Consider the following 16505-nt stretch of genomic DNA (forward strand, 5'->3'; position numbering starts at 1 on the left):
AAATAAATAAAACTTTATTTATTTCCTAAAAATCTAATTTATCCTCACCCTAAGAAGTTCTAGACTCTTCTAGAAAGTCTTCATCCTCATCCTAGGAAATTCTAGACTATTCTAGAAAGTCTTTACCCTCATCCAAAATCTAGACTCTTCTAGAAGATGTCTTTAAACCTAATCCTAATCCCCTCCTAACCTTGTCACATTCCCTAAACATGGGTTAAAACTTACTAACCCAAGCCAAAGTTAACAAATATCTCCTCCTTCACCCACCCTCATTAAATGCCATCCACTTGCCTATCCCTAAGCTAATCCTAAACCATCCTAATCCATCCTCTAATCATTTGCACAAGCCTAAGCAAGCTTAAAACTTTCCTAATCAAGTCCAAGTCGAATTTGCTCTCATCACCCTCAAAATATCTCAACCATAAAACTTTATGAAGTCCACTAGGCCATAAATGACTCTTACAAGCCCTTTTATTGCTCTTACAAGTCATTATGAGGGTCTTTATGAAGATTTTATCTCTTGAGCCTCCTTTGTTGACTCATCCTTGCCCTTTCCTCCATCCTCTCACCATGTGACATGTGTCACTCCTTGATTGGCTATAAGGAAGCACAATCCATGTGCTCTCCTCTCATGCAATCTGAGCCTTCCATAAGCTTTTTCCCATCCTTGCATCTTAGCCCTCAATCCCTCAAGCCTCTTGCCTATAAATTGGATCCTTCCCCTTTGCAAAATAACACAATCCATGAAGTAAAGTTATAATGCTATTTTGAGAGCCAAATCCATACTAAAGCCATCTATCCACACCAAAAATCCACAATCATCCATTGAAGCCCTTTTTGAAGCATAAAGCTTGAGCATACATCCTATCTATTTAGACAAAGCTACTCAACAAGAGAGCTTCTTATTGAGAGAGCCCATTAATGGCTCATATTCTCAATTAAGAGCTCATCTTAGTCTATCTTGAAGTTTATGAATTTTGTTTAGTTTGTAGAAGCTTTATTTAAATTTGGTTTCTATTAGCATACTAACATTTCTCATATACATTTTGGCACGCCCGGTGGGACCCTGCATGGGTCATCTTCATTAACTTTTTTAGTCAAGTTTTGTATGTCATTTGCTGATTTTGGCTAATTTTTCTTGTTTTTGTGATTGGTAGGATTGTATAAATTGGTTTTGTAGGTCTACATGAGCATGAAGAAGACAAAGGAACTCATAGTCAATCTCATAGTGTTTGCAGATTTTTCAAGCTTATAGGTGGAGAAAGCACTTGGGATTATTCTTCCTCTTCTTGTCTATATTCTTCTTATTCCATCTACTTCTTCTTCTTCTTCTTGTGGGAGATCTTGGCCATTTTTTTTTGTTAAGGAAGCAAAATCATACACACTTCTTTTTAGTGCTTAAAATGAACCCCCAAATCATACTTAAATCCATTGAAAAACTAACAATTTGCAAAAAAGAAAAAATCTTTTAACAAGTGAAACTAAACCAATCTAATCATTTGCATCCTTGCAACATCAAGGTTTTAGATGCATTCATGCAAAATTAGGAACACTTCATTTTTGGGAATTTAAAAAGAACTTCAAGTTTCTATTTCAAAAGGTTCAAAATCAACACTAAGTGCACACTAAAGTTCTTTTAAAAAATTTCATGAAAACTAAGAGTCCTAAATGGTTGCCAAAAATTGTCCTAAAAGCTTTGTTATTTGTTCCAAACAAATGTCTTATTGCAAAATCTTGAATGTTTCTTAGGATTTTCATGCATCAAAACAATCTAGGAATATCATTTTTGGACTTAAAACATGCAAACTAGAACACAAAATTTTGAATGAAAACCAAAGTCCAAAGAGTCATTTTCACTTTTGAGTCCAAAACAAAATCTTGAATGATCTAAGGTTAAAACAAAGCACTTCAAAGTTCTTAAAACAACACACAAAATCTCAATCTTGAATGCTCAAAAGAAAACACTTGAATGTTTAACCACTTGTCTTTGAATGCATGTTGCTAAAATCACTCTTGAATGCCATGGATTAAAATCAAATTTTCCTTGAATGCATGATTAAAACAACAAATCCAATCTTGAATTCTAAGGATCAATTAACCATTGCAATATCAAACACTTCATTTGGAGCTTCTAAAAATTGAACAAAACAAATCTCTTTTTGCAATCTAGGTAAAGTTTGATTTTTGGACATTTAAGAAACCTTGTTAAGTTAAAATACAAATTTGCAAAAATCAATTTGAGTAGTTCCTTGGACTCACCTCTTTTCTAATCACCCATCAAATATTAACCATTGGTTGCAATCTCAGCGCCATTTATGGGGATGGGTCTACTTGAAAAAGGTGTTAAATGTTCCACAATCTAACTCACTCACTTGGTCTTTGAATGTTTGCTTTAACTTTATCAAAATTCTTAAATGATCAAAACTCTAGATTAAATCGACCACACTTCAAATTTGGGCACTAAAATTGAACAACAACTGACGTGGAGAGCCTCCGAGCGCGCGCTTGAAATCGAATCTCACACACTTTTGTTTTGGGCTTAAAACAAACTCACACTCAATCTTGAATGCCTTAAAGAAAATTAATCGATACTTGACGTGGAGGGCCTCTGGGCGCGCGAGTTTGCTTTTGTTGACCCTAACTCTTCTTATTATTTTCATTCTTCGATCAATTTACTTTTGTTGGCGCTTCAAGTTGGAATAAACATTGTATCTTAAACATGAGTGCTTGCAAAGTCTAGATCAGAAAACTTAAGCGTCAGTTGGTAAAAAAAAACAAGTGTGTTTTTTAGCCCAAGGTCATCCAAGTCTTCTCTCCCCTTGTCGTCTTTCGAGGCCATCTTGGGTGCATAAGATTAAGATCCAAAACCTTGTTTCTTTTTAGGAGGCCTGCTTGGGGATTTCATCACCCCTTGGACGACCTCAACTCCAGCGTTCTGGCGGAGTATAAGAATCGGAAGGTGAATCGAAAGACACCTCTCTTGGGGTCAAGATTTTGTCACTCGGGCTAAGCCTCAAGGAACTTTATACCCTTGAGAAGTGAAAGAGGAGAAGTGGGTTACCGCTCCTCTCGGCTGTGTGACATCTTTTTGGTCTCATCTACGGATTTGGGCCTCACGTACCTTGGGTATATCGAGGACTCCTTAGCTAAGCCAACTGTCAACCCTGTAGACAACCATCTAGGATGTTAATGTGTTTGAGGTGACTGATCGAAACATTTGTAGAACATACACACTCCTTGGCGCAAGTATCACTTTCTGAGAATCAAAAACTTCTATCTGGTTGTTTCTATCTATTGCTTGATCTTTTATTTGTTGAATAAATATTTGCCAAACTTGGTCAATCCTAGCTTAGGGCATACTTAGCGTAGTCACTGCCTATTTCAGAAGTTGAATGAGTTGAGGCAAAACAACCAAGATCTCTCAAAGCCAAGCAGATTCAGAAATTGATGTCAGAGCAACCCAAACCCAAACAGAAGTTCCACAAAGTTAAACTCAAACCATCTCTAGCATACCAAGAACTTTCAGCCAAGAGAAAAGAAATAACACCAAGCCCACGAATTGCCAAACTCCACAAAGTAGAGGCAAAAGCTACCGACGAAGCACTTCAAGAGGCCTGGTTAGAGCGCACCATCAAATTTAGCCAACATCCAGGAGTTAATCCTGCTTATGCCTTACCAACTAGGCATGATTTCTATGATTAGACACCCTTGTTTCTCCACATCTTCTTGGATAAGCTTCACTTTAGAGTCATTTTTGTAGAAAAGCCAGCCATCTTAGGTTATCCCCTTAAGCATTATTAGCTCATCCATCTCATTTAGAATCAAACCATCTAGCCAGCAATCAAAACCTCACATCCAAGCCTTAAAAATTGTTGTCAATTTTGCCAAAAGTTTGCCACTCCTAAAAATCTTCCAAATCCATCAATCTCACCAAGGTTATCCCTTTGACAGAGCTTTGTCTAGGGTAATCCAGCTTTGTCACTTGTTATCCCTCATCACCTTGAGCTAAAGGTTGGGATCCACAAGTGGTCAATCTCGTGTTCTTCCTAAAGGATCATCAGTCTATCCTTAAGTTGACACAATCACCACCGAGCTTGCACATAGGAAAGCAGACCTTTCGTGCTTTGGCAACATATCTTTGAAGTTTGAATCTCCAACCCAATCCTCCTTAGGTTTTGTCATATAGCTTTGCCTTAACCTAGGAAATCATTTGCATAGAGAAGCCTTCCCGCTTTTGCATCCATCAGCATTATTGCATCTCATCCCTAGGAGCATTTTTCATGCCACCCGTCACTCGCTTAGCCAAGAAGAAAGAAACAATGGAGCCCTATCATTTGGATCGAACAACCTCACCCCCCTTGAGCACTCAGCCATCCTTCAGCCCAGAGAAAGCTATGCCATCATGTACTGACATTGAAGCTTTCATGAACCAACCAGGAAATGCAGTATTGGTAAATGCCATTATAGACAAGAACAAAGAGACAATCATGGCTAATTTTCGAAGGGAAAATGTAGGAACCTTTGACTTTGGAAGACCCCCTCCATTATCAGATCCATCTCACCCATTGTTTGGGCAGCTACCACCACCCATAGGCTCTTATGATCCAAATTATCCTCAATATATGCCAAAAGAAGAGCCTCCAGCCAATCCATATGATCCAACAGACCCAAACATACCATCATCCACCCAAGTTGAAATCTCCATGCCGCAAGCCAACCCAGCCACCACCACTCCATCCTTGGTTCATACCTCTCCGCTCCAAACCCCCTTTACCCAAAACAGCTCACCGTTCACCCCCTTCACTATTGCTGCTGCTGCTCCCCAACCCAGCCTTCCAAATCCACCCATCTCCCAAATCAGTGCTAGCATCTTTGGCCAACCTCAGCAATATACAACAAGGATGCCACCCATGGGGCCAAGTAATCAACCTTTCATCACCCCCAACTTGTTCACTGTAGCCCAAAGCACAATCCCATCATTTCCATTAGGTCTTGGGAGCTCAATACCATTAGCCACAAATCTACAAGCTACTACCCTCACTCCACAAAGCTATCAAATCCCACAAGCTACTACCAATTTTCTACCAAGCTCCCAAGTGACCCCAGCCCCTGCCACCACTCTACCAAGCTTCCAAATCCAACCACAAAGCTATCAAACCCCATCAGTTCCATTCCCAAGCTTTCAATTCCCACCACCTCCACCACCAACTAATCCATTACCTCCAATTACCAACTACTTTTCAATGCCACTTCTAGGAGGTAATCCACCACCCCAGCCAACCACCAATTATTTGCAGATACCATCCCAAATGGGGGCACAACCCACATATATTGGTCAAACCCCACAAGCCCCCCGATCCTTTCCCCAAGCCTCTCAACCATCTTATACCTTACCTCCACAAAGCAATCCATTTATCCCACAGCCAGCTTATGTTCCTCAATCCCAACCTCAAATCCCATATCAACAGCAAGCCTCGCAGCACATGCAGCAATATGCGCCACCTCCCCCTCAGCAACCTGTCATCCATCATGCAACTGCCCAAACAATGTACAATCCCTATCAGCAAATCCCTCATAGCCATCCATATTCAGTGGCCCCATCCAGCACATACCTACCTCAAGGCACTCCTACATTGGGGGCACCCCAGCCATCACCTATCAATTCAGAATGGGAGCAAATGAAGATAGCTCTAAAAGCCATCCAAGAAGGGAATGATCCGAAGACATTCAAGTTTGAGAATGTGTGTCCTTACCCATTTGACAGAGCCATTACCATGACACCATTTCCCAAACACTTTGAGGTACCCAAATTTGACAAATTCAGAGGAAAAGGAGACCCTGTCACACATATCAAAGAATTTTACATGCACTACCAGGATGTAGCATACAATGATGTCTTCCTCTTGCGCCTTTTTCCCAAAAGCTTAGCTAGACCAGCTCTTGAATGGTTTTATAGAATCCCCTATGGTACAATTAAAAACTTTGCTGAATTATCTGAGGCATTTGTAGCCCAATATGCCCATCTTGTTGAAACAGAGCTATCAATAGTTGATCTTGTCCACACCAAGCAAAAAGGTGGAGAAAGCCTTGCCGAATACCTGCAAAGATGGCAAACCCTTACCACCCGCATATCCTGCACCTTGCCAGAACGCCATGTTGTGAAAATGTTTATTGATAATGCCCATCCTAGCTTGGCTCACCACATGACCATGAACTGTTTGCAAACCTACAAAGATATCAAAGAGAAAGGAATGATCCTTGAGCAAGGACTCATTAAAGATGGTGTGGTCAAGCTTTACAAGGAAGCCAACCAAAATCAATCACATTCCAATGACAAGTCTAGGTATTGGAACAAAAACAAGCACGTTGCAACAGATGGCGTCACTGACACCAGACATGTGAATATTGTTGGTCCTTCTCACAACCAGTCCAACCCACCATATCAACCAAAAAATCAACAAGCTATCAACTACCAACAACAGAATAACCAAAGCTATCAAAACCACAATCCAAGACCCAACTTCCAAGGGTCTAGCAATCAAGCTAATGCCATCAATGTAGCTGCAGGACAAAAGCCTAGATTCCAACCTACACCTAGAAACTATACACCCCTTGGTGAACCATTGGATGTCATTTTTGAGAAATTAGTCAAAGAAAACCTCATCAAATTTCCTCCTACCCAGCAAATTGACCCAAGCCAATCCAAAGCTGCATGGTACAAAGATAATGAGTACTGCAAATTTCATAGGGTAAAAGGTCACACTACCCTCAGATGCATGAAACTAAAAGACTATGTGCAGGACCTCATTGATCGGAAGGAAATCACTGTTGGTGCCCAAACCTCTCCCAATGCAGGCTTACAGATCTATCAAAATGCTTTTCCTCCACACCACAACCAAAATCCTGGAAAAGCACCTATCCAAACCAACAACAACAACACCAACAACCGTCAGCCAAACCAACAGCATGGGAAGAACAATGACCACACTTCATCCTATATAGACTATGGTAGCCTTATAGGTTGTATATCCGAGAAAGAGCCTTCCGTCAATGTTATCAATATCCAAGGACCAAACAATGAGTGTGCAGTCACCACTCGAAGAGCGCGATTTAACATCACAGGCCCACCTGTTACACCAACACCATCAGCTCCATCAAAAAGCCAGTACAATATCTTGGAACACCTTGGGAACATGCCAGCCCAAATCTCCATTTTAGACCTTCTTCGCACTAGTCCTGTGTACAAGAACATCCTTGATAGTGCTCTCATAGAATCTCGTGTCCCTTCTGATATCAATGCTACTGATTTTCGTAATCTTGTTGGACACCTCTCATCCTCATGTGCCCTATCGTTCAAATCCACCGACATACCCGTGGTCGACCCAGATCACACCCTTCCGCTTCGCATAGCCATCATGGTATCCAACTTTGCTGTAAAAAGAGTAATGATAGATAATGGATCAGCCTTGAATATTTGCACCCTAAAATTCATAAAACAAGCTGGGTATACTGAGGCAGATATCATCAGTGAGGTTATCACCATCAAAGCTTATGACAACTTGGAAAGAACCACAGAAGGAACTATTTTGCTGCCAATCAAGGTTGGGCCAGTCATCCAAGAGACACTCTGCCATGTTATTGATCTAAACCTACCATTTAACATCCTCCTTGGTCGCCCATGGATTCATGCCATGAAAGCCGTTCCATCCACTTACCATCAGTGCATCAAATTTCCGCATCAAGGCACTGAGGTAACCATCCATGCCGATCCAGAACCCTTTGCTTACTGCAATGCGGTTGAAGCTTCATATACAAACCATTGCCCTGGAATTGATATTGGCACATCCATCGCCAGCTCACCCCACACTTATAATGACCCAGAAACCATCCTCGCCTCTACCCTGTCTACCGTGAAGATCAATAACAAAGGTTGTGGAGAGTATAGTCTGTCAGATGCATTTGTTGTCGGGGCACTCCCACTTGATCCACATGCCCATGGACGACTGACATATCACAAAGCTAAGGAGGTTCCACCTCCTCGATACAAACAGTTTGGCCCAACAACCTTTGTATCCTCAAAAATCCCTCTTCATGAGGAGCTCACTCCAGATATCAACAAATGGTTACATAAGGATGCACCTCAAAGAAATCAAGCACGCCTTGATCACTTCAGCCAAAAGTATCCCCAAGAACATAAGCTCATCACTGACAAATGGAACTATCAAGGTGGTGGTCTAGGACCAGAAGAAAGAGGCATGCAGTGCCCCATCGACGCACATAAGTGGGAATCAAAGTCAGGTCTTGGCTTTGGCATATCCACAACTGGGGGCACCAATGAGAACGGTCACGCTTTTTCTAACATTCACCGCAACCTTGTCGAAATCGAAGACATTCCTGAGGAAGTTGAAAAGAGAGCCTACGACGATATCCTAGACCAAATTTCCCTCGGAGACTCTGTTCTCCAAGAACTATCCATCCACCTCATTGACCTACCACTCGCCCATCCACAACTCATAGATTGGGACCAACCAAGTGTCATACACATCGATGAGTTCACATCAGAGGAGGCACTTCTAAGATTCATGGGAGCTGAAACTCCTCACAAGAAAACAAAGCCAGATTCTGCCTATATCTACAAGCTAGATCCCAAGGGGTATTTTGGAGAAAATCCCCAACCTAGTTCCGATACACCCAAAATTGGAACTAAGTTGAATCTGAGACTAGCTAAGGCAATGAAGAGAACCCCTCAGCAAGAAAATCCAGAGCCACAAGAAGAACATGAGGATTTAGCATTGCCTCCTCAAGATAATCGACCAGAGGTATCTTCTATTCTAATTGAGGATACTCGAGAAGTCAACATTGGTTCTTCAGAGATCCCCAGACTTGTTCACATTGCTGCGTCCCTATCACAAGACCAAGCTGACCTCCTCTTTGAGGTCTTAAGAGAGAATATTGGCCGATTTGCATGGTCATATCAGGACATGCCAGGACTTGATCCAAAGCTTGTAGTTCATCATCTTGCAGTTGATCCAAAGATCAAGCCCGTCAGACAAAAGCTTAGAAAAATGGACCCCAAGGTGGCATTATTGGTCAAAGCTGAATTAGAAAGAATGCTAGCTGCTAAGGTTATCCGAACTATCGACTACTCAGAGTGGATCTCCAACATGGTCCCTGTCACTAAACCTTCCGGTGACATCAGAATCTGCACTGATTTTAGAGATCTTAACAAAGCTTGTCCAAAAGATGATTTTCCCTTGCCCAACATAGATATGATTGTAGATCTTACAGCTGGACATGAAATTTTGTCCCTCATGGATGGATTTTCTGGGTATAATCAAATCAAGATTGCAGAAGAGGATCAGCATAAGACAGCATTCACTACCCCTTGGGGAACCTTTTGCTACAACATGATGCCTTTTGGCCTAAAGAATGCTGGGGCTACCTATCAAAGAGCTATGACAGCCATTTTTCATGATCTCATCCATAGCATTTTGGAGGATTATGTGGATGATATCTTGGTCAAGTCTCATACCTTCATGGATCATCTTGCTGACCTGGAGAAAGTCTTTGATAGGTTAGCCAAATATCATCTCATGCTGAATCCCAAGAAATGTGTCTTTGGGGTCACATCTGGCAAGCTTCTAGGTTTCATAGTTTCTAAACGAGGTATAGAGATCGACCCCAAGAAGGTCAAGGCTATCTTAGACATGCCTCCTCCCCAGACACTGCGACAGCTTCGCTCTCTTCAAGGAAAGCTCCAATCTGTTCGGCGCTTCATCTCCCAGCTTGCAGATAAGTGTACACCATTTTCACATTTACTAAAGAAGGATGAAAACTTCAAGTGGGATCCTTTATGTCAACGCAGCTTCGACCATCTCAAGCAATATCTCATCAATCCCCCTATCTTGGTTCCACCAGTTCCTGGTCGTCCCCTGATTTTGTACATATCAGCAACACCTACTGCTCTAGGGGCACTTCTAGCACAGCTTGATGACTACAACAGAGAAAGAGCCATCTACTACATTAGTAGAACCCTAGTTGGTTATGAACTCAATTACACTCCTATGGAAAAAGCTTGTTTGGCAGTTGTTTTCTCAACTCAAAAACTTCGCCATTACATGCTAAGTCATACCATCCAACTAGTCTCCAAGATTGACCCTCTCAAGTATATGCTCTCTAGAACAGCACTTACAGGCCGTTTGGCCAAATGGGTTATGCTCCTTAGTGAATTTGACATCCAGTATGTGGATAGAAAGGCAATCAAAGGGCAAGCTATAGCAGATCACCTAGCTGATGCACCTCTAATAGATGTTTATCCGTTGATCACAGAATTTCCAGATGAGCATATCTGTCTAATTGAAGAACAACCCCCATGGAAACTTTATTTTGATGGCTCATACACATCTCATGGATCAGGGGCAGGAATATTGTTGGTCACACCTCAAGGAGATTACATTCCAAAAGCCTTCAAGCTACAATTCCCTAGCACCAACAATATAGCTGAATATGAGGCCCTCATAGCAGGATTAAAGATAGCTGTAGAATGGAACATTGTTGAGCTACAAATCTTTGGCGATTCTCAGCTCATCATCAAGCAAGCCCTAAATGAATATCAAACCAAAGATGAAAAGCTATTACCCTACAAAGAGCTAGTTGATCAGCTAACCCAACATTTTACAAAGCTTCAGTTTACACAAGTGCCTCGAATACAGAACAAAGCAGCAGATGCTATGGCTACTATAGGCTCGCTCTTGGAAATTCCCCAAGCAGCTACACAATATGAGTTTTTAGTGGAGCAGCTCCTCACACCCGCCTATGCGAATGAGGATTCAAACCGTGTTTGTATCTTGGTTGGTCCCCAATCCCCTTGGTACCATGAGATTCATGCTTACCTTAACGATGGTATCATATCCCCTCACCTCACACGTACCCAACGCCAGAACCTCATCCGAAAATCATCCCGCTATGTTATCATAGCCAATACCCTATATCGTCGAGGTTATCACGATACTCTCTCTCGATGTTTAGACCAAAATGAGGCCGCGATGGTGTTAAAGGAAGTACACTCTGGACTTTGCGGTGCCCACACGAGTGGTATTGTCCTAGCATGACAAATCCTTAGAGCAGGCTACTATTGGCCTACCATTGAAGAAGACTCCTGTGACTTTGTCAGAAAGTGTCTCCCATGTCAGCAGCATGCAAATCTTGTGCACGCTCCGGCACAGGATCTACAGCCTATTGCACCACCTTGGCCTTTCGCTTGTTGGGGCCTTGACCTAGTTGGAACTATCACACCCCTCTCATCTGATAGACATAAATGGATAATAACAGCTACAGACTATTTCACTAAATGGGTGGAAGCAGTCCCCCTAGTCTCAGCTACAGGAGTTCAGGTCTCCAAGTTCATCTTGTACCACATTGTTTGCCGCTTCGGCATCCCATCCACCATCTTCACCGACCACGGAGGTAACTTTGAAAATCTCAACATGGAAGAATTATGCACTTCCCTCCGCATCCATCACCGCTTTTCTAGCCCATATTTCCCACAAGGTAACGGCCAGGCAGAGGCAACTAACAAAACCCTCCTCAAAATTCTAAAGAAAGTTGTCAATGATTCCGGCCGTGATTGGCACCTACAAATAAATCCAGCCTTATGGGCCTATCGAACTTCCTTCCGTACATCCACAGGCACAACTCCATACTCCCTAGTCTATGGTGCCGAAGCGGTACTACCTATAGAGGTTGAACTTCCCTCCTTGCGCATATCTTTGCAAGGGCAAATATCAGATGAAGAATATAGAGTAGCTCGACTCACCCAGCTAGATCTCTTAGACGAGAAGCGGCAACAAGCCTATGATCATCTCACAGTCTATCAAACTCATCTCAAAAGAAATTTCAACAAGAAGGTGCTTCCACGACACTTTCAGCCAGGTGACATGGTCCTCAAAGAAAACATGAAAGTCCAAGTAGATCGAGAAAAGAAAGGCAAGTTTGAACCTACATGGCTTGGTCCTTATGTTGTCACTGCTTCCTTTGGCTCTGGAGCTTATCAGCTATCTACACCAGAAGGAGAAATCTTGAATGATCCTACTAACATCATTCATCTCAAGAAGTTCTATGCTTGAAGATCCTTGGTATACCAGGCTTTTGAAAAATACAAAAGAAAAAAAAATAGTAAAGAGAAACAAGCGTCCAATGGTGAAAACTTGGCAATTCAAGCACCTTGGATAGGTACCTTGGTGAAAACCTGGTAATTCAGGCGCCTTGTGTACTAAAGACTAATCCATTATCTATCACTATCCTATCCCTCATCCATTTACCCACCATCCCATAAGACACACTTTCTTGTTCCCTTGGTGTTCCAACCAAATATCCAAAAATCTGATGAAGCTTGTAAATACCTCCTATACACCTTGTAAATCTTGTACCAAAGCTTGTATTATACCTTGTAAATCTTGTACCATACCTTGTCTATCCGAATCTTGTCCAAGGTTTGTACCATATTCCAGCCTATAAATAATATTGTATCCTAGCTTGTATACTATCACGTGCACACACAAAACCCCATTTTCACTTAATCTTTTCGCAAACCATCTACCTATCCACCTATCACCTATTATAGACATCCCATCCTTCACAAACATTTCCATCTCACAAAAACCAAAACATGAAAAAACTTGTACATTTGTAACATATCTTGGTCCATCATCTTGTACATCCTCTTTAGCTTAGTACCATTGTATCTATCCAACGTTCGTGTCAGTTCGTCCTTGGTCAACATCTTGCACACATCACACACTTTGGTTAGATATTTCAATGCATCCTTTAGCTAGATTTCCTATCACCAAAGTGTTATCTTTCTTAGTTCAGCTTGCCAGATGCATCACTCATCCAAATCCACCAGCTTAGGTGCTCTCCGATAGGTCCTTGCAGGATTTAGCTTTCCTCATGTCTGATCTTGGTCCGTTAGTACCTCGTCCTACCCATCTCGTTGGCAAACGGTTCTCTTTTGGATTTTCACTTTCTTTTGATTTGGGATCTTCCCTTTTGGGTTTTGAAGTATCTTTTCCAAACAATCTCCTTGTTCCCTCCTCAAGGTTGCCACGATCTTCCATATCATGGTATGCTGCGAATGGGGCAATTAGAGTGTAAGGTCTTGATCAGGTCTTTCGTTTGTTTTTCTTTTCTGCTTGTGGGTTCTCCAGTGTCGTTTCCACGCTGCTTCCTCTAGGATTCATGTGTGATGCTGGGGCAATCCTTGTGTGTTTGTTTTGAGTTAGTTTGTTATTCCTTTGGACGATTGGTGAAAAGGCCTTGATGTTCTTGGTAACCTTGGCAATTAACCAATAGTCCTATAGCAAATCTAGTGCTCAACTACATGGTGGTACTTCTCTTTGAAGTATCCCCCGCTCAAAAAGCTTCAATGGTTTTCCTTCATCTCCATTATCCCCCACCCATATCCAGCATCTGTCTCTCCTACCCCAGCTGATGCATCAGTATCTCTTTGAATCACTCATCACTCTTAGCTTTAGGGATCCACAATCCTAGTCTTAGGGATCCACCAATCCAAATCAACCCACCAAGCCTCATCTTTCGAGATCCACAATCCTAGTCCTAGGGATCTCCGAAACCCATCTTCCGCCAATCTAACTCTTTGAAATCCTGTTCCATCAGCTTTATAATCCCCTCATCCATCTCCCTATCTTGGATTCCTTTTTATAGCGCTCTGCTCCTTCATCCTCCATCTTCCCTAAGGTCTTAAGCTTGCTTCCTCTTGTGCATCTGATTCTCCTTTATCATTCTCCCATAGTGAGAGTTTGAGCTAATTCAGCCCCTTCTCTTTGCCAATCTGAGTTTCCTTGCTCATCCCAGATTCTTGTACTCATTTCAAAAAGCCATCGAGCCTCACTTTCTCTCCCCGCCGCCTTCTTGAGGGGGCATCTCACAGTCCATTCTCTCCTCTTCTGCTCTAGCCTTGGGCATCTTATTTTCTTATCTTTGATGTCATGCCACTTGCGGCATCACATCAAAGAGGGGCAAAATGTAGACACCTAAAAACCTTTAGAAAATAAAGTATTTTTATTTTTTGAAAAAGTCCTGATGACATCATCATTTATTAATTAATTAATTATTTAATTAATTAATTAATCTTTATGCCATTAAATCCCTTTATCTTAATTAAAAATATTTAATTAAGGAATCCCTCCCAAAAATGTTTAAATCTTATTTAAACATTATTTCCTTATTTATTAATTATTTAATTAATAAATTGACCAAAAATCCTAAAATAAATAAAAAATTTATTTTTTTCCCAAAAGTTGGCCAATTTCCTTATGACCAATAACCTCTTCCAAAATCTTCTAATCCTTCTTTAATTTCAATTAAAGGCTAATCTCATCATTTCCTACCCCTAACCCCAACTCAAAATATTTAATTAAAATTAATTATTAATCCTCATGTTTATTAAAAAAGTTTTAATAAATATCTCCTCAACCCAAACCCTTGAAATAAATAAAACTTTATTTATTTCCTAAAAATCTAATTTATCCTCACCCTAAGAAGTTCTAGACTCTTCTAGAAAGTCTTCATCCTCATCCTAGGAAATTCTAGACTATTCTAGAAAGTCTTTACCCTCATCCAAAATCTAGACTCTTCTAGAAGATGTCTTTAAACCTAATCCTAATCCCCTCCTAACCTTGTCACATTCCCTAAACATGGGTTAAAACTTACTAACCCAAGCCAAAGTTAACAAATATCTCCTCCTTCACCCACCCTCATTAAATGCCATCCACTTGCCTATCCCTAAGCTAATCCTAAACCATCCTAATCCATCCTCTAATCATTTGCACAAGCCTAAGCAAGCTTAAAACTTTCCTAATCAAGTCCAAGTCGAATTTGCTCTCATCACCCTCAAAATATCTCAACCATAAAACTTTATGAAGTCCACTAGGCCATAAATGACTCTTACAAGCCCTTTTATTGCTCTTACAAGTCATTATGAGGGTCTTTATGAAGATTTTATCTCTTGAGCCTCCTTTGTTGACTCATCCTTGCCCTTTCCTCCATCCTCTCACCATGTGACATGTGTCACTCCTTGATTGGCTATAAGGAAGCACAATCCATGTGCTCTCCTCTCATGCAATCTGAGCCTTCCATAAGCTTTTTCCCATCCTTGCATCTTAGCCCTCAATCCCTCAAGCCTCTTGCCTATAAATTGGATCCTTCCCCTTTGCAAAATAACACAATCCATGAAGTAAAGTTATAATGCTATTTTGAGAGCCAAATCCATACTAAAGCCATCTATCCACACCAAAAATCCACAATCATCCATTGAAGCCCTTTTTGAAGCATAAAGCTTGAGCATACATCCTATCTATTTAGACAAAGCTACTCAACAAGAGAGCTTCTTATTGAGAGAGCCCATTAATGGCTCATATTCTCAATTAAGAGCTCATCTTAGTCTATCTTGAAGTTTATGAATTTTGTTTAGTTTGTAGAAGCTTTATTTAAATTTGGTTTCTATTAGCATACTAACATTTCTCATATACAGTTAGAACCTCTGCCGCCACCTTGAGCCTGAGAGTTTGATCCCTTCTATTCCTGCATCTGCTGAGACTACTGTTGATACTATTTTCCCTTAGAAAAAGGAGGCTTCCTATTACCACTTGAGTTGTAGTTGCCTTTAGATCTTGATGCTATAGGTACTCCTATAAAACCTCCCTAACCAAGATTGACACTTTTTTCAACAAGGATGGCTTGTCGTACCACATCCTTGAGGGTTTTTGGCTCAAATACCTTGACGCCCCCAATTATACGGTTGTTCAATTCTCTAATAAAGTGATGTGTCAACTAAGCTGAGTTTTCACTAAATCTTGAAAAGAACATGAGCTCATAGAATTTTTGCTCATACTTAGCTATAGTCATAGAATATTGCTTGAGATTATGGAACTCATCTGCCCTTTGTTGCCTCCATTCCTCTGGTAGGAATCACTCGTGAAAACTCTCTAAGAATAGCTCCCAAGTGACACTGCTCATATCTATGCCCAACTTCTTTTCCTCAATTTTCCACCAAGTGGCCCCAAAATTCTCCAAATTAGTAATGACAAATATTTCCTTACCATTACTATCAAAATCTTGCATGGAAAAAATCTTGTCAAGGGCAATAAGCCACTATTCGGCCACATATCTAGAACCTTTTTGGTTAAAGGGCTTGATCTTGGATCTTGAAAGGTTCCTCATCTGAGTAGATACAATGGATCTCTGACGATCCTTCTAAGGGCTCCTAGACCTAGGTTTATGCTCTTGTTCTATCTGATATGCTTTGGGCTGATCTTGAACAGGAGGCAGATGGTCAAGAATGGTCTACATCATCTGTCTCAAGTTAACCTTTTTAGACTCAGCTTGGTCCTCTCTACGGCTCTCTTCCTACTACTCACTAACATGCTCTCCTCTACTCTCTTCATGAGAAGATTCTCCATGAATAGATTCATGGACATTGATAGCTC

This window comes from Cupressus sempervirens, chromosome 8 (assembly GCF_028749045.1).
Source record: "Cupressus sempervirens isolate cs-2001-9-10 chromosome 8, ASM2874904v1, whole genome shotgun sequence".
In the NCBI taxonomy this organism is placed as follows: Eukaryota; Viridiplantae; Streptophyta; class Pinopsida; order Cupressales; family Cupressaceae; genus Cupressus; species Cupressus sempervirens.